This window comes from Podarcis vaucheri, assembly GCF_965113315.1.
Source record: "Podarcis vaucheri genome assembly, chromosome: 3".
In the NCBI taxonomy this organism is placed as follows: Eukaryota; Metazoa; Chordata; class Lepidosauria; order Squamata; family Lacertidae; genus Podarcis; species Podarcis vaucheri.
The window spans coordinates 14,590,769-14,618,342 of NC_138761.1; the positions used below are offsets into that span (position 1 = coordinate 14,590,769).

Here is a 27,574-nt window from a genome sequence, read left to right on the forward strand (position 1 = left end):
AGGGCGGGTGCCACTACCGAGAAGGCCCTCTGCCTGGTTCCCTGTAGCTTTGCTTCTAGCATTGAGGGAACTGCCAGAAGGCCCTCAGCGCTGGACTTCAGTGTCTGGGCAGAACAATGGGGGTGGAGATGCTCCTTCAGGTATACTGGGCTGAGGCTGTTTAGGGCTTTAAAGGTCAACATCAACACTTTTTAATTGTGCTCAGAAACATACTGGGACACATAAAAGGACACATTCTACTCATGTAAAAACACAGTGATTCCTAGGCCGGATTTAGAAGGGGATTAGGCCAGATCTGGCCCCCGGGCCTTAGTTTGCCTACCCATGGTTCGGGGCAAAATTATGAGGGGCCGTTAACTACCGTGTTATACACACACACACACACACACACACACACACACACACTTGGTTAAAAAATAAAGGACTCAGGGAAAACAGACTGAAAAAACAGAGAGTCTCCTTCCGATATAACAAAAATATACTTAATGGCTGCACAGTTATGAGTCATACTGTGTTTACAAACCTGAGCAGAAATAAGTATAATATCGTTTTCAGATATGCTAAGTAAGAAATTATAAGGTATTTTAATTTAAAGGCATTTCATATGCAAATAGGCTTATTGCTATCTGTTTTGGTTAGACTAAGTTTTTAGCTGCATCCATGGCTATGTACTGATATGTATGCAAATGTAAACATTTATAATATCTATTTTCATGGTTATTTCTGTTGCAAGAAATTTAAATTGATAAAACCTATGGTCTTGGTTTGTCGTAATCCAGCCTGGATGGGGAAATGTTCCTTCCATGAACTTCCTGCCTTATCCTAGGATAAAAGCCAATGCATTCAATGACCAAGCCCATATCCAAAGCCATGAGGTATAGAAACTTGCTTGTTGTTGTTTAGTCGTGTCCGACTATGGACCAGAGCATGCCAGGCACTCCTGTCTTCCACTGCCTCCTGCAGTTTGGTCAAACTCATGCTGGTAGCTTCGAGAACACTGTCCAACTATCTCGTCGTCTGTCGTCCCCTTCTCCTTGTGCCCTCAATCTTTCCCAACATCAGGGTCTTTTCCAGGGAGTCTTCTCTTCTCATGAGATGGCCAAAGGATTGGAGCCTCAACTTCAGGATCTGTCCTTCCAGTGAGCATTCAGGGCTGATTTCCTTCAGAATGGATAGATTTGTTTTTCTTGCAGTCCATGGGACTCTCAAGAGTCTCCTCCAGCACCAGAATTCAAGAGCATCAATTCTTCGGTGATCAGCCTTTTTTATGGTCCAGCTCTCACTTCCAGACATCACTACTGGGAAATACATCACTACTAGGAAATAGAAACTTGCAGAGTTAAATTAAAGTTGGGATTCTCAGAAATCACATGCTACTTGTCTGAGCTCTGCAAACATTGAACTTCCAGGTGGCGAACCTAACAGATGACTACAAAACCTGATGATAACTGTATTTTGGTACTATTGGCAGTTTAGTACTATTTGGTTCTATGGGCATCACCCCATAGCAACCCAAGATTTGAGGAAGCACAAGGATAGTTCAAGACATTTTTTTCTCACATCATTTTGTTTCAAATTTTTCAGCTGAGGAGCTAAAGCAGGGGGCAGGGGGAGAACAAACTCCTCCCACATGAAATGATCTATCAGCTTTAAAGCTCAACAGCCAAGAACCCTTTGTCAATAGGAATAAATTGTGACATCTGCTTGTTTGCATGTATAATGAGAACTGGCATTTCTGAGCACAATGCTGGAAGCATCGTCTTCCTGGAAAGAGATATATTTTGTGACAGTAGATTCATGACAGCCCAGTGGAAGAGAACATTAGGTTGGTATACGAGTCAGAAAGGGGGAGGGAACTATACATACAATAAAACTTGCAAAACGGATAGTCTTGTAAGAATTTCTTCTTGTGGGATTATTATTATTATTATTATTATTATTATTATTATTATTATTACTATTACTCACATCTGGGCGTGGTCAGTGTTGGGAAAGGAAAAATAGGCATATAAAGGTCTATAAAAGGATAATTTCTGGATGCAAAATTCAAGGTTTGGGGTAAGTACTCTTTGGTCAGAAAACCCCAGATAGATAGATAGATAATACTTTATTCGGCTATGAGCCCACAAGGTAAAACAAATCAATAGATAAATATCAATAGATATTTAAAATCACAAAATATCCAGCAAAGAAAAACATGGAAATATAGGCTGTTAGACCTTTAAAATATGCCTTTCCGCATTCCTTCCAAAGTTCCCCTCATCTCCTAGCATAGAAAAAGATCACACGTTTGTTAAGTTTAAAACTGGTTTACTTACAAACTCTTCAAAGGTCAGGTTTATGTGCTTTTCCATATATCAGTCAGAAAACACAGGCAGTAAAATGTAGCTTAACTTCAGTGGTGAAAGTTCCTAAATTATTGGTATAGGAACTCAAGGGAAGCTTGTTAGAGCCATGTGGTCTCAACTTGGAGCAACAAGCTTAGACCTCACATGTTAAGATTCTCTGGCGGACTGAGGAAGAGCAGTAGACTTGAATTCCTTCCTTTCCAAGGTGACGAGGAGTGACCTAGTTTAGCCCGCCAAGACAACTTACTCTATGACATTAACCCCTTCATGCACAAATTAGACTTAAGCATGTTGGTTACATGAGGCTGGTTCTCCCACAGTCAGCACTCAGATGCCACAAGTATCCTTTTCTGGTGCAAAGGCTACATCTTCAGTATACATGCCCTAAACAGGCAACATAACATCCTGGAGAATTTTATAATCAAATCCACAAAAAGTAGTGCCTGGGTGTATAAGCTGTTGCACAGTTGAGCCAGTAACAAATATGATGTGCATCAATTCTCCAAATCTTCATTGTACTGCTATCTGGGAACATTATGTGCATTCAGGGCAACTGCTGGTAAAGATGTCACCAAACTTCATATTCTCGGCTTGGTATACAAAATATCATTATTTTTGGATAGGAGACAAGTGGATGGATCAATGGATTGGAAGCAATGAGACCCTGTTTCCTTCCAAATGTTGTAACTAGGTGGGTAATTGGATGTAATTTTGTTCATATTCACCCAGAATGAACTTAGTCGTTTTGCATTTTCCCAATGAAAGTAACTGAAGTCTTGAACTAAACTGAGGACAGGGTGATGCTAAAATGGTGCTTATGCATCATTAATTGCATATAACAATATGCAACAATGCTTTACAGCAGCATTGCAAAGCATCAGTTATCCACAATTGCAGACTGATATCATAGAAGTGAACTATCACTGTGCATGATTGTGAAAATTCTCACTGAAATTACCGAAAAGGTGTTGAACGTCCATAAAAAATTGAAAGCCGTTTTATTTCTTGAAGTTGCTTAGGACTAGAAGAACTCAAAGGCGAGCCATTTAACCTTGCAAATACGGTAGGCATGATGCAATGTATCTGATACTGTGGTTTAGGTTCTGCAAAACTTGCTTTAATTAGGTTGCAAAAGAGCTGAACACTTTTGGAAAGTTTGTTGCTTTGGCGATGAAAATCTAGACAGATTGTCTTCCATGTTGATAGCATTATTTCAGATGTTTCAATGTCTACAAAACTGACAGATTCAAAAATAAATTCAGGGAATGATATTTCAAAGAAGGAAAGAGAGTGTTTCTTCGGCTAAGAGGCACAAATCACATACGTCACTGTGATACACTCTCTACTTATAAGTTGCCACAGCATACTTAAAGAAGACTTCATTGTGTATCTTTTCATTGTGCATGCATACTACCATATTCTACCCTCTTGTAAAGCAAGTATTCTATGTAGCATGACCATGGCTGAAGCATAGGACTGCTGGTAAATATTTTGTCGGAAGACTTCTAAACCCAGGATGCAGTGTGAACATGAGCAGCGCAAAACATGCACAAAAGCATCTTGCCTTCTTTTTTCAAGAACACAGCTGTAAACAAATCCATGTATTACTGGGCAAACAGAACTGCCAGAAATTTGAGAAGCCAATGGGAATATTCATGTTCACATTGCTACATTCTTGGAATCTGTATCTTCAACCCCACTAAATTGATTAGACAACGTGGATTTAAAAAGAAGGTCCACCCAGCAGTTTCCTTGCCTGTGCTATCAATTGTCTCTTGCTCAGAGCAGTGGCAGAGGTACCCCCTTCAGCACCGGGGCGGCGGAGCCTATATGGACTGTGCATGCACAGCATCCCATATGGACTGCGCATGTGCGGCATCCCATGCGTGCGCACTCCGTACGGAATGCTGCACATGGGCACTCCATATGGGCTGCCGCTTGCATGGCATCCACATGGGCTTCCGCTTGCATGGCGACCACAGGGGCTTCTGTGCGAGTGGCATCCCATACAGACTGTGCGTGTGCTGGGACCATACAGGATGCCGCACATGTGCAGTCCATATGGGATGCCACTCTCGCACGGCGCCATATGGACGCCATAGCTGTCAACCGTCCCTTATTTGGTGGGAAACTCCCTTATCCCAGCGCTGTGTCCCGCTGCTGTCCCTTATTGATGATGTCCCTTAAATTTCCCGGGTTTCAAAGGAAGTAGCTCCTCTCCCTGCCTCCCTCCCAGCCAGGGAGGAGGGAGGCTCCAACTGTGTTGTTTGGCTGCCCCCCCCGCCCCCCTCCGGCCTCCTCTCACCAGCCTCGGCCCCCAGGAGCCCCTCCCCACCAGGACTGAGGAGCCTTGAGAAGAGAGCGAGGGCAACCATAGAGACACATAGGTGTTCCAAGGGCTAACCATAGAGGGGGAAAGCGGAGGAAGGACTGCAAGCGCTTCTCCCATAGATTTGTAGTGGTAGACTAGCATAGATGGTCTGATCTGCAGGTTTACTTCGGGCACTATTTCCCCCCGTTCCTCCAGCCCCGCCTGATGGAACTGAGAGCTGCAGATGGAGCACAAGAGAAAAGATACAGAACCGCACCAGCATCTTCACAGCTTGGACTTCGTTTTGCGCGAAAAGTGGTTGGTGCTTGTAGTTATTTAATTGCAGTGTTTCATCAGCTGGTGTCTTGAGCAGCAACCCCTGGAAACAAAGGGCTAAAAACCGGCGCTGCTCTTCCAAATTATCTGGTCCCTTTTAACTTCGTATTTCAGCTGGTTGACTAGAATCCCTTATTTTGGCTGCTGGTCCCTTATTTTTGAGGCTGCTGGTCCCTTATTTTCAAATCTGTAAGTTGACAGCTATGATGGACGTCCGTACGGACAGCACGCAAGAGCAGCAGCCCGTATGGACGGCGCGTGAGAGCGGTAGCCCATACGGATGCCATGCAAGCGGCGCCCATACAGACTGCGGGAGCCCTTAGCCGCTCTACAGTTGGGGGGAGGCAGGAGCCATCTTGTTACCCCTCCCAGAGTGGAACCCGGGTCGGACTGCCCCCACCATCCCCCTTTCCTACGCCCGTGGCTCAGAGCAGTGATGTTTGAAGATGCTCGAACTCAGGACAAAAGGGAGAAACATGCTAAGAGGAAGGCATGTTTGTCAAATCCACACCATGATCAACTCCTGCCCGGAAACCTATGTCCCCACTGTTGAAGGACATGTGAATCCAGAATTGGCCTCCACAGTCACTTACGGACTCACTGTTAAGACCGTGTTCATGAAAGACAATCTTACTCAGCTATGAGGGATCGCCGAAGAAGAAGAAGGCATATTACTATTCGTGCTGAAGCAGCAAAAGAGTCTCTCTGGTGTGGAGCTTTAACTAATAGCTTTTGTGCATGAAATTGATGTGAGCTCCCTCAAGGGTTTCGCTTCAACTTCTCCAGTTGTCATTCATGCCCTGCATAGGCTGACCATGTTTGAATCGCAGTATGCTGGGGCACGGTCAGTTTTGTTGGTGTCCTGATTCTGTTTCTCTTCTTTCCGTGTGCGTGCCTTGCCTTGCACTTCCATTCCAATCTGAATTACATTGCAATTTTCGAGCCCAGAAAACAGCTTGTGGGGCAGATTCTGACATTCTGCCAATATTGCCCAAGTCCGAATGCACTTTAAGAGAAGGATAGATTGAAAATATCAGTTATAGAAGCTGATTTCCAACTACTGTTAACTGGCATGGTTCATTTGTTCAGTAAACCCACTTTTGTGGTTTGAGTTGGGTCACAGTGGGTTCCTTTGTGTATCTGTTAAGGTTGCTCATTCACTGGTTGCACTAATTCAGGGGCCAGTAAGCTAAGGCCGATGGGCCGGAAGCAGCCCGTGGAGGTCGTTTCACCAGCCCACGAGCAGCCCCCAAACTAAGCTGCCTGCTAGCGCACTGAGCTAAACTGGTGCAGCACAGTGCTGGGACTCACTTCTGCTGCGCCGGAAATCGTGTGTGCACATGGGATCTCTGTGGGACCAATCCGGCCCAGGCAAGATAAACTTTGTTGACCCCTGCACTAATTGTTTTTAAGCTTATGTGGTTAATAAATATTGTTCCACTCATTAGGACCCCCAGGGTGTCTTTCGTTCTTATCACAGAATCCTGAGACATGGCAGAGCTTGCCATCTGCTGTCTTTACAGGTGATTGGATGAAAAATTGTATTTCTTTTCCCCAAAAAACCCCCACCCAGTTAAATGTGGCACTTTTTCAATCCATCAGAAGGTTTTTTTAACCAACTGAAAGGCTGGTAGGTTTCTGTCTTTGTGGCAATTAATTGAAAAGTTTGATTGATGAAATTTAGCCCTAATTTAGATAAATGTTTACTCGCTAAACTAATAATAACAATAAACAACAACAGCTAATAATAGTAGCAATGGTTAGAAATAATGATTGGCATTCTGAACTCCCCCTTAAAGGGGAAAAACAAAGGAGGTTTAACTGCAAGCAATACTGGGAACGAACACTGCAATACAAGCCAAGAATATCCAGCATTTTATTTACTTTGAAATTGCTTTTCAACAATACTGGGAGCAGGTCTGCATTATTCCCTTAAGTTCCAATCACAGTCAACCTCAGGTCTCTCCCTCTTGCTCATTTTATATTTATGTTCTCCATTTCTGCAAACCATGCACTATGTATCCCCGAGAATTTGTCTGCATTACATTTCATTTGTCACTGATACTGTTAGCCCAGTCAGGAGCAATTACACAAAATGATGCAGTGAGAGTGGATGGAAACAATGCATCTCAGAATTTACATTACCCGAGACATAAGATATTTGCTACATACACAATGGTGGGCATTTCTCAGGGACTGGGAGCTTGGGTGCCTCTATTAGGATTAATATGTTTCAAGGAAGCTTGAGCATTGTGGCAATTAATCAAGGGCCCCGTAATTAAGGTGGCCTTGATTTAAGCAAATTATCTTTAAAGCTTTTCAGGAATCAATGGTTTAGACAAAAGTGCAAAGTCAGTAAAGAGGGTGGTTTTATAAGTGGATTCTTACTGCTGATTTATGATTGAATTTCCATGAAGGACTCGCTTGCCTGTTGCCGCCGCCGCCACCACAATTGCAAATGGACTCAGAAATCCAGAAAACCTTTATTATGGCCTGCTCACAATGGTGATTTTTATGGTGCTCTTTTTTCTTACTGGACAAAATATTCATGCCTGTAACAAGAAACTCAAGAGACTCAGCTTCTCATGAATGGGGGAAACATACCTCCAACATTTATCCAATGAAAATAGGGGTGTCCTATTCTATTATTATTATTATTATTATTATTATTATTATTATTATTATTATTATTCCCCACACATCTGACAGGGTTGTCCAAGCCCAGGGGTGCAAACTTGAAACAAATATGGGGGGGGGACGACAAATAAGCCCCGCCCTGCATAATTGATCACACGATGGGACACACCCACACTATTTGAATGGTAATGCGTATCAACTTAGGGAGCCCCCACCCCCTCAAATATTTTATTGTGTCCAAACCACTTTGGATGGCTTCCAACATATATAAAAACATGATAAAATATTATTATTATTTAAAAAAAAACCTTCCCTATATGTCTTCTAAAGGTTGTATACTTACTTATCTCCTTGGCTTTGTGGTCGCTTAACTCCATACCCTACAATATTTCTCAGATGAAAATAGGGATGTCCTAAAGAATCGGGAAGGGACGCGGGTGGCGCTGTGGTCTAAACCACTGAGCCTAGGGCTTGCTGATCAGAAGGTCAGTGGTTCAAATCCCCATGACGGGGTGAGCTCCTGTTGCTCGGTCCCTGCTCTTGCCAACCTAGCAGTTTGAAAGCACGTCAAAGTGCAAGTAGATAAATAGGTACCGCTCCAGCAGGAAGGTAAACGGCATTTCTGTGCGCTGCTCTGGTTCGCCAAAAGCGGCTTAGTCATGCTGGCCACATGATCTGGAAGCTGTACGCCGGCTCCCTCGGCCAATAAAGGGAGATGAGTGCCGCAAACCCAGAGTCAGTCACGACTGGACCTAATGGTCAGGGGTCCCTTTACCTTTACCTTTAAGGAAAAGCGGGACATTCTGTGATCCAATCAGAAACTGAGGTGACTTCTGTCAATCTGGGACTGTCCTCACAAAATAGGGACACTTGCAGGGTCTGGGGAAAAGCTACATCTGTTGAATTCCTGCTTGCCTTGTTATAAGTGTGTTTCCTTTAAATGGAAAGAAATTGCTTATGCCCACTTTCAATTCCCTCTAGCGGCAGTGATTCTTCCAAGAAGAGCAACCTATGACATATTACGATATGGAGTGCTCTTGCTCAGCAGTTCAGCCAGCCAACCATGCCCTCTTCCACATGACAGTCATACCTCGGGTTACATATGCTTCAGGTTGCGTTTTTTCAGGTTACGGACGCGCCAAAACCTGGAAGAACTGGAATGGGTTACTTCCGGGTTTCAGTGGTCATGCATGCGCAGAAGTGCTAAATCGTGCTTTGTGCATGTGCAGAAGTGCCAAATCACACCCCACACTTGCGCAGACATGCTGCTGCAGGTTGCGAACACTGTGGGTTGCGAACGTGCATCCCGCATGGATCGCATTCGCAACCCGAGTATCCACTGCACTCTATTCTATCTCCACCTGGTTTTCTGCCCCCCACGGCGAGACAGAATTCTGTGCCCCCCCCCCAGCAAATAAACTGCCCAGAAATGTCCTTTAATTGTAAATAGCCTATTCCCCCCCCCTATAGAAACGCTCCCGAGCTGAAAGAAATGCCCCATTTGGATTCAGTTAGATTTCTCCAAGGAAGCAGCCCTGGGCAGACAAATTAACCGGGACCAGATAGGTCACAGATCACCATAAGGGGCTGCATGGCCGAAGGCTACAGGCTTGCTTGTGTTTGCACTAAATTAGCATCACCCAGCATCATCAAGGGCAATTTTATCCAGGAGAGATCATCAGCCTCCTGATCACAGTCAGCCTTCATTGTTAAAGTAGTGGAAGGAAGAAGATGGATGCAGCAAACTGGGGAGATTATGAGCTATTCCACAGAAATGCATCAGTATAGCAACGAGAGGACTGAGCCATCAGTATCTGTTATTTTTTTTCCAGATAGCTCTGCGGTGGACACTAGGATAGTGCTCCCTCCCCAAGGCCCCTCTCCTTCAGTGCGCTGTTAAATTGGCTCCTCTTTTGTTCTTGCTGAACCACAGGTAAGCTGTATAAATGACTCAGTGCAAGTTACTGGATGTAACTCTCGCTTTTGGGGCGAGCCGTAAAACAGATATATTGCCTCTATTTTCTCCCTGTCCTCTTTTCTTTTGCAAATTGTATCTGTAGGCCTAAGCGCACCGGCGAAAGCTCAAACAAAAGTGCACTGAAAATTCCTCCCTTGCCGTATACGTCTGTGGTTCACCTCAGGGGCTTAGGGTGGACATGGTGACAGGCAGGGGCAATAGATGGTTGTTGTTTTTCCTCCCATATATCAACAGCCCTTTCAATAACATTCCCAGAGAATTAGACATTCAAATTCAACATATTTTGCTGGGTCAACTTAAGTTTTCAAGCTGTGTTGCAAGGAACCCAGAAGCTTATCAGAGGCTCTATGGTGAGAGGATCAGTAATGGGAAGCGAACCATTAGTGACAAACCCCTGCAATATGTAGATACAGCTAAATGATTGGTACAGTGCAGGAATGGCTAATGTCTCCCCACAGATCATGTTGAACTCAAATCCCCATCAGTGATGGGGCACCTGTGGACCTTCAGAAGTTACTGGACTCCAATTCCCATCATCCTCAGATGTTATTGGACTCGAATTCCCATCAGCCCCAGCCAGTCTGTGCATCATTTTAAGAGGGGCAGGTTTTTTTTAAACCAGGCATAGGCAAACTCGGCCCTCCAGATGTTTTGGGACTACAATTCCCATCATCCCTGACCACTGGTCCTGCTAGCTAGGGATCATGGGAGTTGTAGGCCAAAACATCTGGAGGGCCAAGTTTGCCTATGCCTGTTTTAAACCATTAATAGCTGCCAAGAGGAATGTTTTCATTGCACTGGGCAAATGTAAGCATTATATAGCAGTTGACACATCATCATGCTTTATCTATGGACTCTTAACAATATAATTTATATCTTTTTCTTTCATTTATTTGAAACATTTACTGCCCTTCTGTATGGTTAACAGGCAGCTGCAACCATCCATGGGCTTTGGCTTTCTCCTATATTTGACTTTGGAATAGAAATATCTGTTTATTCAGTCGGTATTGTAGTTTCAGGGATGCTCTTGTTTTCCGTTAGGGCAAACTTAAGAGGCAAAACTAATAAACGCAAACTCTGCAGCATTTATTTAAGAAGAAAAGGGGGAGTGAAACAAATATGAAGGGCTTCTGTAGTCTAGATTTGTCACACGTGATCCTGGCAATTAATTACTGTGCCTGAATATTCAAAAATAATGATATTTTTTTTTTTTAAAAAAAAGGATTAACAAGTTTTAACATTTTTATTACCTTCCCATTCACAGCAGCCTGGGTATATCTCATTATTCTGAGATTGGGCTCTGCTGCTGTTCTAATCCATTGTTGTGCCGCCAGAGTGTCTTGGGGGTACTGAAAATATTAATTAAACCAGCAGGCCATTGACTGCTGAAAAGCATCTATTAGAAGGTTCATGCAGTTCTTCTTCTTAAGACTAAGTATTTTTTAGGGATGCATAAGTTCTTGAGAGATGGCCAACATGGTAGTCTAAGGCTACCATATGCCTGCTTATTCAAGGTCCAGATTCTCCTCCTCCTCCTCCTCCTCCTCCTCCTCCTTCTCAAAACAACATCCCTTCAGACAGAGAAAGAAGGAGAGGGGATTGGTTTATCTGGAGCCTGAAGAACAGTGTGTTGAGACACACCTGCTCTTGCTGAGATAATATATAGGTCAACCAGAATTTCTGGCCCCTAAAAAGCTCTGTGGGGATGGTTCACAATCCACTGAGGTGTCTACTGCTAGCAGGTTGCTTGCAATTATTCAAATACTCACAGCAGAGCTATAGTTTAGCACATCTATAATTAGCTAGACGTAGGTGTTCATATATGGAAACATTGTGGTGTTTAATATATGGACATGGATTTTACATTGCAATTACTCACGGAGTGTTTTCATTTTCAGCAGCGCTGAGCTAAATGGTCGAAAGTGAACATTTTCAGCAGTAATGTCTTTTTTCTCTGCAAGGGGGGGGGAGAATCGAAACCTTTTACCCCTCCCTGAAACTTTCCTTTTCACATTTTTTTCACTCCAGTTCACAGCCTGAATCCTAGCTGTTTCAGCACCATTTTTGGGGTGTGTGTGTGGAATAACAATCCTTCTTCCTAGTTAGGTCTGAGTGCATAACACCAACCCTGACCTGATTGCACTGGCTGCCAATTAGTTTCCAGGCCCAGTTCAAAGTGCTGATTTTGACCTACAAAGTCTTAGGTGGCTCATGACCCCAATACAGTGGTACCTCAGGATGCGAACGGGATCCGTTCTGGAGCCCCGTTTGGGTCCCAAGTGGAATGCAAGATGCAATGGCGCGTCTGCGTGTGTGCGGATCGCGTTTTGCCACTTCCACGCATGCACATGACATCATTTTGAGTGTCTGCGCATGCGTGAGCAGCGAAACCTGGAAGTAACGCACTCCGTTACTTCTTAGTTGCCACGGAGTGCAACTCGAACGCGCTCAACCCGGAGCACATTCAACTTGAGGTATGACTGTACCTCAAGAACAGTCTCTCGCTATATGAACTGACCTATACCTTGCAATTATCATTTGAGACCCATCTTCAGGAGGTCTGGATGGTAGCAACATGAGAGTGGGCCTTTTTAGTGGTGGCTCCCCATTTGCAGAATGCTCTCCATGGGAAGGCTCACTCGGCCTCATCATTATGTAGCTTTAGGCACCAGACAAAAACATTTCTTTTTCTCCAGGCTTTTGGCTGTTAATGATCTGTGGTCTCATGTGCTCTCTGTCCAAAAGCAGAGAACAAAGAGCAGAAAAACAAAAGCACCAAGAGCGGAAGTTCTCTTGTCTGAGTTTCCATTCCCACACTTCCAGCAGTATGGAATATAAATAAGGATCACATGATCCAGCAATGAGAGAATGAATTACTGACAAGAATGTCTCAATCCTACCTTTTAAAAACAGGATTGTCTTTTAGATTTTTCTGTTTCTTTTTGTTTTTATGCTGGTTTCCAATATCTGTGCCGGTTTATATTCTGTAAGTCACTTTGAGTTACGTTCACAAAAAAGGCCAATAAATTTAAATAGCGACAACATTGAAGAAGATGATGATGATGATGTAGCCAATCAGATTTACCCATGTGATGGCAAAGCAGCATTTTAATTCAGAACAAAGTCAATACACCACATCGATCCTGTTGCTTTGACCTTTCAAATGGGGAGGGAGATTTTCCCACCTTCCATGTTTTCTATATGAGCTTCTCCAATTCCAGAAAAAGACAAGACTGGGGTGACTTGCTTTTAGCACATACATTCAGAAGTGCACCCCTCTGCTTAGGAAGCAACCTCATGTGTGGCCTGCAACTAAGGTTACTCTGTTTAATGATATAATGCAACATGATTATCTCTGGAGAGCCATTTGAGGAAGAGATCAGTATGCTGGGCTTAGCAAAACTAAACGCTTAAAAAAAATGTTGCCCAATTTAAGCATTGGGCAGATGTGTTTGATGAAACCTGGAAAGGAATGTACCTTAGCATGTCTCATCTTTATTAGGATAGGGAGGGCTGTTCTTCCCATTTATTTTAGGCCAGGTGCAAACACTGATAATTGCAGTCAGCCATAAGTAATGTCGGGATCAAAGCATCCAGCACATACTAAATGCAGTTGTAGCTGAAAACGAATAAATGCATGATAGTTGACAGACCAGAAGGTTAGACCAGGCAAGGTCAGAGCCCAAGCCTGAATTGATAACTAGAAGAGGTAGTCTGGGGAGACAGAAGCTGGAGCCAGGAACATAAGCTGGGAACAAAAACTGAAATGGCCAGAACAGCCTTTTTTTGTGATTCCGTGTCTTCTTTTGATGTCTTCTTGGGTTCATGATGTTTTGTAGGGTTCACCACTAGGTGGTGCTGGAGTATGGTTTGCTCCCTCCTTGTTGGCTGAAGTGAATGGTAAAACAAAGGGCGCTCTAGTGACACCTAGAAACAAAACACTTGCATTACAGATTTACAACTCCAACAAAGGTGAGATCACCCTCACACAGGGGAAGCACATTCAACAATGAAATCCTCAAATTCCCCACCACCCAACACAGAAACATAACAACATATCCCGATTGCAGAAGCAGCTCACCATAATTCCTGTTTCGTGGTATACAGTCATACCTCATGTTACATTTGCTTCATGTTACGTTCTTTCAGGATACATACCGCGGCGACCCGGAAGTACCAGAAAGGGTTACTTTTGGGTTTCGCCGCTCGCACATGCGCAGGCACACAAAATGACATCACGTGCATGCGCAGAAGTGGCAAATTGCAACCCGTGCGTGCGCAGACGTGCCACTGTGGGTTGCGCTCTTTTCATGTTGCAAACTTGCCTCCGGAACGGATCCCGTTCGCAACCAGAGGTACCACTGTACCCTGATGTTTTATTTCCTATCAATTCAATAATAACATGCTGTGCTGAGAAATTTGCAGTCTGCAGAACAGCCATTCCCTGCAAGTCTTAAGGCCTACAAATTCCCAACTCCATCATACTCACGTGCACACGACATGTTTCACAAACCGAATTTCAGAATAAAATCCCCATCAAGGTTTCACAGTGCAAATGTGCTAATCCAGTAGAATAACGCTAAAGATGAAACACACACGCACAAAAATCCAGCACTGCACTCTTACCAGACAAATACAACTTGCAAGCAGAAAAGCAGATCAGCATCAAGAGTCCCGACTTTAGTATGTGTCAGAGCTATCCAACCTGCCTGTTTTCTTCTCAAAGAAATACAAATTTGCTAGTTCATATTACTGGGGCCCACCAGCCTGTCTGCACAAGGTCAGGTCATTCACACATTCTTTCTTCAGCAACTTAACTGCACCCTGTGATTGAGGTTGCACCACCACTTTTCGGCTCTGATTTTAAGAGCACCTTAAGCATAAACTACCAGAACTGGAGTCAAGGCTAAAGTAAAGAATATCCCTGCCAAGACCAAGATTACAGGACAGACTAGAATAATTGGGTCCATTTTTCAATCTTACAGGTGAGCTTTCTATGGGATCAAGACTGTTATTTTCTTACACAAGTGTAAGTGGTTCCCTTTGTTTTCCTTTAGAACAGTTATAGCCCATTCACCTCAAGTACTTATAACATAGTGTGCTGTTAAACCGAAAAAGGGGGGGGGGGACCGCCAGAATATTGGTGATGTACAGTTTATTCCTCAATATGATTCATGACGTTTTGAGGATTCTTTGTGTTCTTAGAATGCCTTGCATCAATCCTGTGCCATCTTTGATGTACTGGGGGATTTCCTTTCAGCTTAAAATTGCTACCGAATTGGTATTTTATGCCTTGTCTGATATGGGTCTTGTACAGATGTATCTTTGAAGAGGACACACCATCTTCACTCCTCAGCATTTTAATCAATGGCTTAAAAAAGGAAATCCTTATCAAAACTGCAGATGATACAAAACAGCTAGGGATAACTTCCACTTCAGAAGGCAGGGATAAAATTTAAAAGGGAACAGGGACAGAGAGCTACTAAACCAATGCAGTCTGATCCGGAATCTGGGTGATCTTGGGCCAATCACCATTTCTCAGCCTAGTCTACCTCACAGGGTTGTTGTGAGGATGAAATAGTAGTAGTAGTAGTAGTAGTAGTAATAGTAATAGTAATAGTAATAATAATAATAATAATAATAATAATAATAATAATAATAATATTCCCTCACTGCGAGAGGCCAAGTTACAGGGAACCAGGCAGAGGGCCTTCCCGGTAGTGGCGCCTGCCCTGTGGAACGCCCTCCCATCAGATGTCAAAGCGATAAACAACTATCTGACGTTTAGAAGACATCTGAAGGCAGCCCTGTTCAGGGACGTTTTTAATATGTGACATTTTTGTGTATTTTTCATCTTTGTTGGAAGCCGCCCAGAGTGGCTGGGGAAACCCAGCCAGATGGGCGGGGTACAAATAATAAATTATTATTATTATTATTATTATTATTATTATTATTATATTTTATTTCTATACCGCCCAGTGGCGTAGCGTGGGGGGTGCCAGGGGTGCCGGCCGCACCGGGCGCAACTTCTGGGGGGGGCGCGCTCGCTGCCTCCGGAGTCGCCAAAGAGCCTCGGGCGCAGGCTGTAGCGGAGCCGCATGTCTCGCAGCGCCCGGCTGAAGGCGCCCGGCAGGCAGCGGCTCTCCGCGCTCGCCACGGAGGATGCGCCAGGCAGCCCCTCCTCACAGCCCCGCCTCCGCCGGTGCTGCTGCAGCTGCTGGGCCGTTGCATTTTCCTCGCCTCTCTGCCCCCCTCCTCCTCCGGGCAAGCGGCGTCGTTTGCTCGGCAGCGCCAGCGGCAACTTGCAGGTTAGGGGTTAGGGGGGGCGCAAGTTACTTGTCTTGCCCCGGGTTAGGGGGCGCAAATTACTTGCGTTGCCCCGGGTGCTGACAGCTCACGCTACGCCGCTGATACCGCCCAACTAACTGGGTTTCCCCAGTCACTCTGGGCAACTCCCAACAGAAAATTAAAAACATGATAAAACATCAAACATTAAAAACTTCCCTAAACAGGGCTGCCTTCAGATGTCTTCTAAAAGTCAAATAGTTGTTTCTTTCCTTGACATCTGATGGGAGGGTGTTCCACAGGGTGGGCGCCACTACCAAGAAGGCCCTCCGCCTGGTTCCCTGTAACCTCACTTCTCACAGCAAGGGAACCGCCAGAAGGCCCTCGGAGCTGGACCTCAGTGTCCGGGCAGAACGATGGGGATGGAGACGCTCCTTCAGGTATTCAGGGCCAAAGCCATTTAGGCGAAGAGAACCATGTAGACCACCTTGAGCTCCTTGGAAAATAAAGGTGGTATAAAAAAGTTATCTATCCCTACCTCTATCTCTATATATCTACAGTGGTACCTCGCAAGACGAATGCCTCGCAAGACGGAAAACCCGCAAGACGAAAGGGTTTTCTGTTTTGGAGGCGCTTCGCAAGACGAATTTCCCTATGGGCTTGCTTCGCAAGAAGAAAGCCCATAGGGAAATCTCCGGGGACCTGTTTTAAATTGCTGGCGGTCGGGAGCAAAGACTTTCGCCCACAGCCGGCCTTCAGAAGAGGTCCTGGACCTCTTCTGAAGGCCGGCGGGGGGCAAAAGTCTTTGCTCCCCCCCCGCCTGCCTTCCCGGGACAGCGGAGACTTCTCCGCTGCCCCGGGCGATCTTAAAATGCTGGCGGGCGGGAACGAAGCATTCGCTGCCGACCCCCAGCATTTTAAAATCACCCCGGGACAGCAGAGAAGTCTCTGCTGTCCCGGGGAGATTTTAAAATGCTGGGGGTCGGGAGCGAAGCGTTCGCTGCCGCCCGCCAGCATTTTAAGATCGCCCGGGGCAGCGGAGACTTCTCTGCTGTCCCGGGGAGATTTTAAAATGCTGGGGGTCGGGAGCGAAGCGTTCGCTGCCGCCCGCCAGCATTTTAAGATCGCCCGGGGCAGCGGAGACTTCTCTGCTGTCCCGGGGAGATTTTAAAATGCTGGGGGTCGGGAGCGAAGCGTTCGCTGCCGCCCGCCAGCATTTTAAGATCGCCCGGGGCAGCGGAGACTTCTCTGCTGTCCCGGGGAGATTTTAAAATGCTGGGGGTCGGGAGCGAAGCGTTCGCTGCCGCCCGCCAGCATTTTAAGATCGCCCGGGGCAGCGGAGACTTCTTTGCTGTCCCGGGGAGATTTTAAAATGCTGGGGGTCGGCAGCGAAGTGTTCGCTCCCGCCCGCCAGCATTTTAAGATCACCCGGGGCAGCGGAGACTTCTCTGCTGTCCCGGGGAGATTTTAAAATGCTGGGGGTCGGCAGCGAACGCCCAGCATTTTAAAATCTCCCCAGGACAGTGGAGGCTTCGCTCCCGCCCGCCAGCATTTTAAAATCGCCCCGGGACAGCAGGGGCTTTTAAAATGCTGGCGGTCGGCAGCAAAGCCCTCCTGTCCCCGGAGCTTGCGGGGCGGGAGGTGGGAAGAAGGGCTTTTCTTCCCACCGCCAGCCTTCAGAACAGCCTTCTGAAGGCTGGCAGTGGGAAGAAAAGCCCTTGCCCCCCCCCAGCCTTCAGAAGAGGTCGGGGGACAGACTGTCCCCGGACCTGGTCTGAAGGCGGTTTCCCTAGGAACGCATTAATTGATTTTCAATGCATTCCTATGGGAAACCGTGCTTCGCAAGACAAAAAACTCACAAGAAGAAAAAACTTGCGGAACGAATTAATTTCGTCTTGCGAGGCACCACTGTACTATGCCAGAGAGCAATTGGGGATGGACAAATTTCTCAATTTCTTATCTGTTTCTTTTCTCCCCCACACCCTGACTTTTATTCTCTGTTCACCACATTTCTGCATCAGTTTGCAATAAAAAAAAATCTCCTGAAAATTCAACAGGATTTTAGTGCAATTTTCTTCTGATATTGCTGTATGCACTTTTGCCTAAGAGCACATTTTTGCAGCATGCGTTATCTCCACCAATATACAGTGGTACCTTGGGTTAAGAACTTAATTCGTTCTGGAGGTCTGTTCTTAACCTGAAATTGTTCTTAACCTGAAGCACCACTTTAGCTAATGGGGCCTCCTGCTGCTGCCGCCACACTGCCACCGCACAATTTCTGTTCTCATCCTGAAGCAAAGTTCTTAACCCGAGGTACTATTTCTGGGTTAGTGGAGTCTGTAACCTGAAGCATCTGTAACATGAAGCGCCTGTAACCCGAGATACCACTGTATGTGTTTTAGCTACATTTGCCCTTATATACACATCTTTGTATACATTATTTAGTTTCAGAACAGCGTCACAAAATATGTAGAAGTGTGAATTTTGCAGGATAGCTCCCTTTTGCTTCACACGGTGTTTCAGAAAGTGCGAATTAGGTACATTCATGTTAAAACCTTAACCAGGCTGAATTTCTCTACCATCGCAACCAGCGACATGTCACAGTCTTTCCGGGTAAGACGCACCTTCACTGAATAAAAATATCTACACGGTACTAAAAGTAGATTGATCCTCTATCACACATTGGATCAACTTGAGCAAGTGCATTGGGAGTTTTCAAGCTTCATCCTGCTGATTTGTAGGCGTGTTGCCTTGGCATGTCGTTCCGGAGCCTTTAAAAAGGCTCCTTCTGCGGTAAAGAGGGGCGCTTCTGGTGCCCACTGAATCTCCTTGTTCACAGGCGTCCGCGCCTGTGATTTTAGGGGTCCCCCGCTTGCCGTAGCGGGTCAGACCCGAACTCGCAGAGCCGTCCTCCTCCGGAGCTCGGAGAGAGGACCGCCATTAACGCTGGCGCCGACCGGAAGTCCCCGAGGTACTATTTCTGGGTTAGTGGAGTCTGTAACCTGAAGCATCTGTAACATGAAGCGCCTGTAACCCGAGATACCACTGTATGTGTTTTAGCTACATTTGCCCTTATATACACATCTTTGTATACATTATTTAGTTTCAGAACAGCGTCACAAAAATATGTAGAAGTGTGAATTTTGCAGGATAGCTCCCTTTTGCTTCACACGGTGTTTCAGAAAGTGCGAATTAGGTACATTCATGTTAAAACCTTAACCAGGCTGAATTTCTCTACCATCGCAACCAGCGACATGTCACAGTCTTTCCGGGTAAGACGCACCTTCACTGAATAAAAATATCTACACGGTACTAAAAGTAGATTGATCCTCTATCACACATTGGATCAACTTGAGCAAGTGCATTGGGAGTTTTCAAGCTTCATCCTGCTGATTTGTAGGCGTGTTGCCTTGGCATTAATAAATATATGTATTTCAAATAACTCGTTAACATGACAATCTCTGATTTTTATCGTACCCCACAGAAGTATTTCTTTTCGGTGACACAAGGCAGCATTAAAACATGCTCTTAAGCTTTGATTTATTCTTGTAAAATATTAATGGTACTAAAGAATCACACTGATAGAGTCACGCTGAAATATCTTGTTTACAACAAGGTGGCAATAAGAGAACAGCTTAGGAGGCTTGGAAGAAGGAATTGGAGTCAATTGGGGAAATTAGCACTTACATCACCCAAGTGATAGTCAAATGGCTTCACTGCCTGGGATGCTTTGACATTGCCATTTTTAGTGTATTATACAATGAAAGGAAGAGATGTGATTAGCAATGTTTATTCTAGGCACCTTTTTTTGTAACAGAAAGGACCATAACGCAGTGATAGAGCATCTGCTTTGCATGCAGAAGGTCCCAGGTTCAATCCCAGGTATCTCTAGGTAGGGCTGGGAATTGTTAGAATTCCTGCTCCATGATTGCAGTCATGGGATTTTTGTCTTTCACATGACGGCGTATGTTTTGACTCCACAGAGTGGAAAGTGACGGAAACAGGATTTTTGTGTTACTGTGTTCCGTGAAGTGGGACTATTGTCCTTTGTTCATTTTCTCTTTGCTGTCTGATGCTAGAGAGATAGGGAGCCATGTTGTAGTGCTATGTGTGTGTTTATATGTAAATAAAGTAGATTAGCCAAAATGCTGAGTTGCTGAGGTCTGTCACGCAATGCTGCGAAAACTCTGCGGATCCCTAAGTGTGCTGGTGCTGGTTGGCATCGGTCGCTGTGATGTTCGGGCAGAAGAAAGCTTTTGAAGCTCCCGAATGAAAGACCAGGAGGGAGAGAACATGCCAGTCGGGCATGTGTCTCTGCCAGGGTCCTACTCGACTGTAGACTGAACTCCTGACAGGAATATCCTCTGCCCAAAAGTCTGCTTCTGGTAGCCAGTGAAGACAGAATTGAGCTGTTGTTGTTTAGTCGTTTAGTCGTGTCCGACTCTTCGTGACCCCATGGACCAGAGCACGCCAGGCACTCCTGTCTTCAACTGCCTCCCACAGTTTGGTCAAACTCATGCTGGTAGCTTTGAGAACACTGTCCAACCATCTCGTCCTCTGTCGTCCCCTTCTCCTTGTGCCCTCCATCTTTCCCAACATCAGGGTCTTTTCCAGGGAGTCTTCTCTTCTCATGAAGTGGCCAAAGTATTGGAGCCTCAGCTTCACAACCTGTCCTTCCAGTGAGCACTCAGGGCTGATTTCCTTCAGAATGGAGAGGTTTGATCTTCTTGCAGTCCATGGGACTCTCAAGAGTCTCCTCCAGCACCATAATTCAAAAGCATTAATTCTTCAGCGATCAGCCTTCTTTATGGTCCAGCTCTCACTTCCATACATCACTACTGGGAAAACCATGGCTTTAACTATATGGACCTTTGTTGGCAAGGTGATGTCTCTGTTTTTTAAGATGCTGCCTAGGTTTGCCATCGCCTTTCTCCCAAGGAGCAGGCATCTTTTAATTTCGTGACTGCTGTCACCATCTGCAGTGATCATGGAGCCCAAGAAAGTAAAATCTCTTACTGCCTCCATTTCTTTCCCTTCTATTTGCCAGGAGGTGATGGGCCCAGTGGCCATGATCTTGGTTTTTTTTGATGTTGAGCTTCAGACCATATTTTGCACTCTCCTCTTTCACCCTCATTAAAAGGTTCTTTAATTCCTTCTCACTTTCTGCCATCAAGGTTGTGTCATCTGCATATCTGAGGTTGTTGATATTTCTTCCTGCGATCTTAATTCCGGCTAGGGATTCATCCAGCCCAGCCTTTCGCATGATGAATTCTGCATATAAGTTAAATAAGCAGGGAGACAATATACAGCCTTGCCGTACTCCTTTCCCAATTTTGAACCAATCAGTTGTTCCATATCCAGTTCTAACTGTAGCTTCTTGTCCCACATAGAGATTTCTCAGGAGACAGATGTGGTGATCAGGCACTCCCATTTCTTTAAGAACTTGCCATAGTTTGCTGTGGTCGACACAGTCAAAGGCTTTTGCATAGTCAATGAAGCAGAAGTATATGTCTTTCTGGAACTCTCTAGCTTTCTCCATAATCCAGCACATGTTTGCAATTTGGTCTCTGGTTCCTCTGCCCCTTCAAAATCCAGCTTGCACTTCTGGGAGTTCTCGGTCCACATACTGCTTAAGCCTGCCTTGTAGAATTTACAGAATTGAGCTAGAAGGATTCAAATGTCTGACTCATTGTGAGGCAAATTTCTATGCTCCTGTGTTCCAGTTGCTCATATTAGGACTGAGTGGAAATCCATCCTGCTTTCACAGACCTAAATGGTGGCTTTGAAAAAATGTGAGGGCTTTTCAGCAATTGAAGGGCAGGTGGATTTCAAGTTTATGGGGCACTAATATTATAATTATTAATAATTACATTACGTAGTCACTTCCCACCCCAACAGCAACTCAACGTTACTTACTAATGGGAGTTGGAGTCCAACAGGTAAAAGGTAAAAAGATAAAGGACCCCTGGACAGTTAAGTTCAGTCAAAGGTGACAATGGGGTTGTGGTGCTCATCTCACTTTCAGGCCGAGGGAGCTGACATTTGTCCACAGACAGCTTTCTAGGTCATGTGGCCAGCATGACTAATCCTCTTCTGGTGCAATGGGACACCATGACGGAAACCAGAGTGCATGGAAATGCCATTTACCTTCCCGCTGCAGCAGTACCTATTTATCTACTTGCACTGGTGTGCTTTTGAACTTCTAGGTTGGCAGGAGCTGGGACAAAGTAACAGGAGCTCACCCTGTTGTGGGGATTTGAACCACCAACCTTCTGATCAGCAAGCCCAAGAGGCTCAGTGGTTTAGACCACAGTGCCACCCACATCCCATGGAGTCCAACGTCATCTTAGGGGCCAAAGGTTCCTAATCTTTGAGCTAGAAGGTGCCAAGTCTCACTGCCCCCTCCATGCATAAGGACTTGAGTGATCAAAATTTGTGTGTACAGTTATGTGAGAAATGACCCTAATATTCCAGGGATGAGCAATGTGTGACCCTCCAGATTTAGCTGGACTGCAACTTCCATCATCTTGTTACCATTGGCCATGATAATGGTTGAGGCTGATGGCGGTTGGTATGCAACAATATGAAGGGTCAATCCTGCAATAATCATACTTGTAAATGCAAGAAAGCAGCAGTACATTCATTTGAATCCCCATTTTTAAAAAGATTGGGAGACTCTTGATTGTGAGACACACAAATTGAGCAACCTGATTTCCGGAAACAGTCCTATGGTGTTCCATATATTGTCTTATATTCCATAAACTCCCACCACTTGTTTACAAATGTACCGACACACCCACCCCCACCCCCACCCCCACACACCACATGTTTTGCCCCAGACATCAGGGCCAATGGCCAGCGATGGTGAAAACTGAAGTCCATCAGCATTTGGAGGGTCAAAGCTTCCTCACAACTGCAGTGAGTGGAGATCCTGGCTCAGTTAAATATATGCCATTATCTCACCCATGTTAAACGGGAGTTTGATGAAAGCAGATATGGCTGCCTCTTCCAGATAGTTTTTGGAAAGAAGCTCAACATCTTTCACTTACATGTCTAGGATGAAACTGAGTGTTTTGAAGCATGTTCTGGGAGTTGGGGTGTTCAGCTCTGCCTGCCCAGCAATGCGGCGAGATCTAAGCAGACATCTCATGCTGACCAAATGGAAAGCTCACTGTCATAGCTAACAATCCATTGCACAGGATGTTGGGGCCAATTCCTGAACATATAAAATGACACCTTTTCCCTGAGGAGCTGCTCTGGCTAGAAAATAGTTGGCAATCAAAGCTTCAGCGTTTACACTACAGTGCTCTACAGGCACGTCTACACTGCACACTTAAGCCCGATCAATAGTCATTCTTTCTTCCTAGGGAATCTTGGAAATTGCCACAGAGTCACCAACCTTTGCTGGCTAAGCAGTAAGACATCCGTATGGTGAGAATTTTGATTCCAAGAGAATGCACTATATCACCTCCACTTGAAAGGAATGCCTCGGAATATTAAAGCTTTAACCTTTGGCACGACATCTCCAGCAAACGCTGTGACTTGTGAGGCACAATACTTCCCAGACACCTTACCTGCCATGCTGCCTTTGAAGTGTTACGTCTTGGCAATCACCCTCAAAGCAGCCAAGTGCCTTCAAGGTCTGGCCAAGTACTTTGTAGACGTGACAAGGTTAAGATACCATCAGCATTTCTCTTCTTTGGAACAGTAGCAGTCCAGCATATTTTGATTGGGGAGTTTTTGATCTTGAGGAATGCTGTGCATGACATGTAGGTTTAAAACGATGCTGGTGGAAATCCGGTGGTGGGTGTAGATTTTTACAAAAGCCTGCCTCATTCTCCGCCAAGCAGTGGAAAGAGCGCACGAGGCCACAGGCACACACACAGCGTCATGCCTTAAGAAACATGGTTTATTTACCTATTTACATCTTCAGTCTGCATGGAGGGAGACCAAATCTTACAACATGACCCAAAGTATTGCAGGTAACCTTTAGTTCTCCCCCACCAAGATGGGTCTCAGCCTTACTTCCTCCTTCTTCTACCCAGAAACCTTCAAACCTCCCTTTTCCTGTTCCCTCAAACACACTGTTACCCCCGGCAACCATTGTAACATCTGACTCCCCAGGCCAAAGGATCCTTCTATGGCATATCAACACCTTTTTGTAATGCTAACAGGTCTGATCTTCCCCCAACCAGCCAGGCTGGTTTGCATAAGCCAGCTCAGGAATTGCATTCTTCCCTCATCTCATAAATAGCCCAAATGCTAGCACTTATTAATTTTGCCCACATCTATAACAATATTTTTCATTTGCTGCGGATGTTAAGGCTGAAAAGTGCATTCCCTAATATTACTGAAGAATTGCCTTCTTTATCTGTGAGTAATAAAGTCCCCATAATTCAACGGGGCAGGACATGTCAACCTTTGGATACTGAAAGCTGAGCTGAGCCAAGACAGAATGTCTTACCCTTTTGATATTCAGAAGAAAGACCCGTTTTTTTCAAAAAAAGAAAATGTTATAAATGAATTTGTTTTAAAAATATGAAGCTTTCCACTGTTACATCACCATCTCTTTGATAATGTCTCTTTTCTGTTTCAGTATGAAGCACAGAAGCTAAGCTGATGTTTAATAAAAGGAGCATCAAAGAAAAGAATGAAAAGGGACAGAATTTTTTTTATATAAGAATGTGTATTCTTTCCCCCTAGTTTCCCCCTTCAACAACTTTTTCATTGAAAAGCTGGAAATCCACAGCACTTAAATATCCTTTTGAAAGCCTCCTACAGAATTAATGTCCCTAATGTTTCTAAAACAAGGATGACCATGTGCTACCGGGCGGCAGGACGGAGGGGAGAGGAGTCAATCCACTCACCAGGAGCACAATGCAAATGCAATCAGATCTTGTGGAAGATACTGAATGGAAACATTAGAATGAGAGAGAAAGACCAATACAGTGGTACCTTGGAAGTCAAACGGAATCCGTTCCAGAAGTCCGTTCAACTTCCAAAACATTCAGAAACCAAGGCGTGGCTTCCAATTGGCTGCAAGAAACTCCTGTAGCCAATTGGAAGCCGTGGAAGGCACGATGGATGTTCGGGTTCCAAAGAACGTTCACAAATTGGAACACTCACTTCCGGGTTTGCGGCATTCGGGAGCCAAAACGTTTGACTCGCAAGGCGTTCAGTGTCCAAGGTATGACTGTATCACTTCTAACTCTCTGCTCTAAGGCAGAACCACCTAACAGCCACCCCTCCGCCAGATGACCTACATCATTGTTTTCAATCTTTTTGGTACGATGACCCGCCAGTCCAGATTTTCTTGATATGGTGACCCTTCAACTTATTGTCACATTAATTCTGGCCCTTAGGTCTTCTGCAGCCATCAATTTACCAGATTTTTAACTGTAACTTTGCTTATTTTATAACCATTACTTGAGACAAAAATGAACTAACACCCTTATTAATGTGGAATTTGTTGAAATATTTATAGTACTTACAAAGTTATTCACAGTTGTTGTGTTTTTAATGGGAACGTGATTGCAAGGTATTGTGCCGTAAGTTATGAAAAAGTATTCTAAAAAGATACAGGTAGATATGGATATAACAAACGAGGAATATTTTTAATCGTTGTATTCACACTAAAGTCCATGTTGGCAAGTATTGGTGGGATAGCGGAGTTTGCGTTTTGCAGTGTGGGGTTTGATGGTTGCTAGACATTGCCACTTTTAGATGATTACTGATACATAGCCTCATCCTCATAGCAGTCATTGTTGGAAAAACCTGTCCCACAAAGATATGTGCTGCCAGGTGTCAGCAGCATGGCTATTGCTCCATCAGCGAGCTCAGAATACTCTGTGTGGAACCAATATGGTGGACCCTATTCAAGGCATTCTTGGTTATTCAGGAGTTAGCTAGAACTTTATCAATCTCTGATCTCCAAGCATGGGAAGTCAGCCAAAAAATTTATAATTAGGCATAATATTGGGACTGTTCGATTATTGGATAATTTGTATAATTTGGAATATATAATATGGTTTGATTGGATTGTTAAAATGGAAATTTAATAAATATTATTTTTTTAAAAAAAGAACTTTATCAATTTGTTTTCTGGGCTGGTTTTGAGATGTGTAGCAGGAGAGGAACAGGAGCAGGAAGGAGAGAGAAAATTGTTCATTTTGCATTTTAATTGCAAAACTGCCTAATTTGCACTTCCTGAACCAACAAGTGGTTCAGCACTCACTCCTTTGAAAGCCACACTTCTCTGATTTTTATGATACAGTTCTGCAACCAACAATGCTTATACAGCTGAACCTTGGTTTTCAAACAGCTTAGTTCTTGAATGTTTTGGCTCCCAGATCTGCAAACCCAGAAGTGACTGTTCTGGTTTGCGAACTATTTTTGGAAGCCAAACATCCAACGGGGCTTCCGCAACTTTCGATTGGCTGCCGGAGCTTCCTGCAGCCAATCAGAAGCCACTTGTCAGGGATCTGCTTGCAGGGGAGGGGGAAGAGACAGGAACGTACAGAGAGCCTCCTCCTCTGTTGAGCAGCTGCACTTTGTCAGAGTCTGGGGAGGGGGAGCTTTCAGGAGACACGGAAGACGAGAGAAAGGGGAGCCAAAACACTGATACCAGGGAAGGGGATGTGCTGCTTCCGTAGCATAGCTTTCCACGTAAGGAAAAAAGGCAGAGAGGGATTTTTCCAGGCTTTCTATGCTGGAGGGGAAATAGGAAGAAGGCACTTCTGGAATCTGCTAGCGATTAAGGCAGACACGGTTTTGAAGTTTCTGCACTGTACATAAGTTTGCACTCAATAAAACCTGAAATGACAGGCTAGAGTCCTGGCTGTTATCTTTGTGAGCAATCACACACCCACCTCACACCATGCTATGGTTTCCGAACATTTTGGTCGAATTGACTTCCGGAATGGATTCCGTTTGACTTCCAAGGTACTGGTGAAAATAACATACCATATTTTTTGCTCTATAAGACTCACTTCTTCCCTCCTAAAAAGTAAGAGGAAATGTGTGTGCATCTTGTGGAGCGAATGCAGGCTGCGCAGCTATCACAGAAGCCAGAACAGCAAGAGGGATCGCTGCTATCACTGCGCAGCCATCCCTCTTGCTGTTCTGGCTTCTGAGATTCAGAATATTTTTTTTCTTGTTTTCCTCCTCCAAAAACTAGGTGCGTCTTGTGGTCTGGTGAGTCTTATAGAGCAAAAAATACGGTAAATATACATCATATTAGGGGGGAATGCCTCCAGGGAAATTTTGAAAAGTCACGTGTATTAATAGAAAGGAACCCATGAATGGATATGAATTTTTGTGCAGACTTTCTGAAGAAAAATTTGCAGACTGGTGTAGAAATGGGGAGAATGGAACTTAGCGGCCACAAACCTGAGAAGAGCCAGAACTGACACATCCATCCATCCCTAGACAGGAGAAATGTGGGGCTGTCAGTTCTCTGGTTCTCTTCAGTGACTTTTGATGCCGTTGCATCTTTCTGGATAGGCGGGGAGTTAGTCCCACTCCTACCTTTTTGGCAACTGCAAGATGGTGATGCTAGGAGAGGCGCTGTTCCTATGGAGTCTGATGACGTTCAGCTTTTGTCTCCCATGCTGTTTAACACCTACAGCACAAAGCTGTTAAGGGGAAAGAGGGCACAAAATCTGCAAGAAGCAATTATAT

General features: G+C 44.8%; 1 long non-coding RNA gene across 1 annotated transcript in view; it reads right to left on the reverse strand.

Annotated features, from left to right (window-relative positions):
* Positions 1-27,574, reverse strand: part of LOC309529737 — a 903,093-nt gene that overhangs the window by 826,286 nt on the left and 49,233 nt on the right. The window contains exon 2 of the long non-coding RNA XR_014218394.1: positions 20,493-20,764. This is a non-coding gene — a long non-coding RNA (uncharacterized lncRNA). The remainder of the gene's footprint in view (positions 1-20,492; positions 20,765-27,574) is intronic.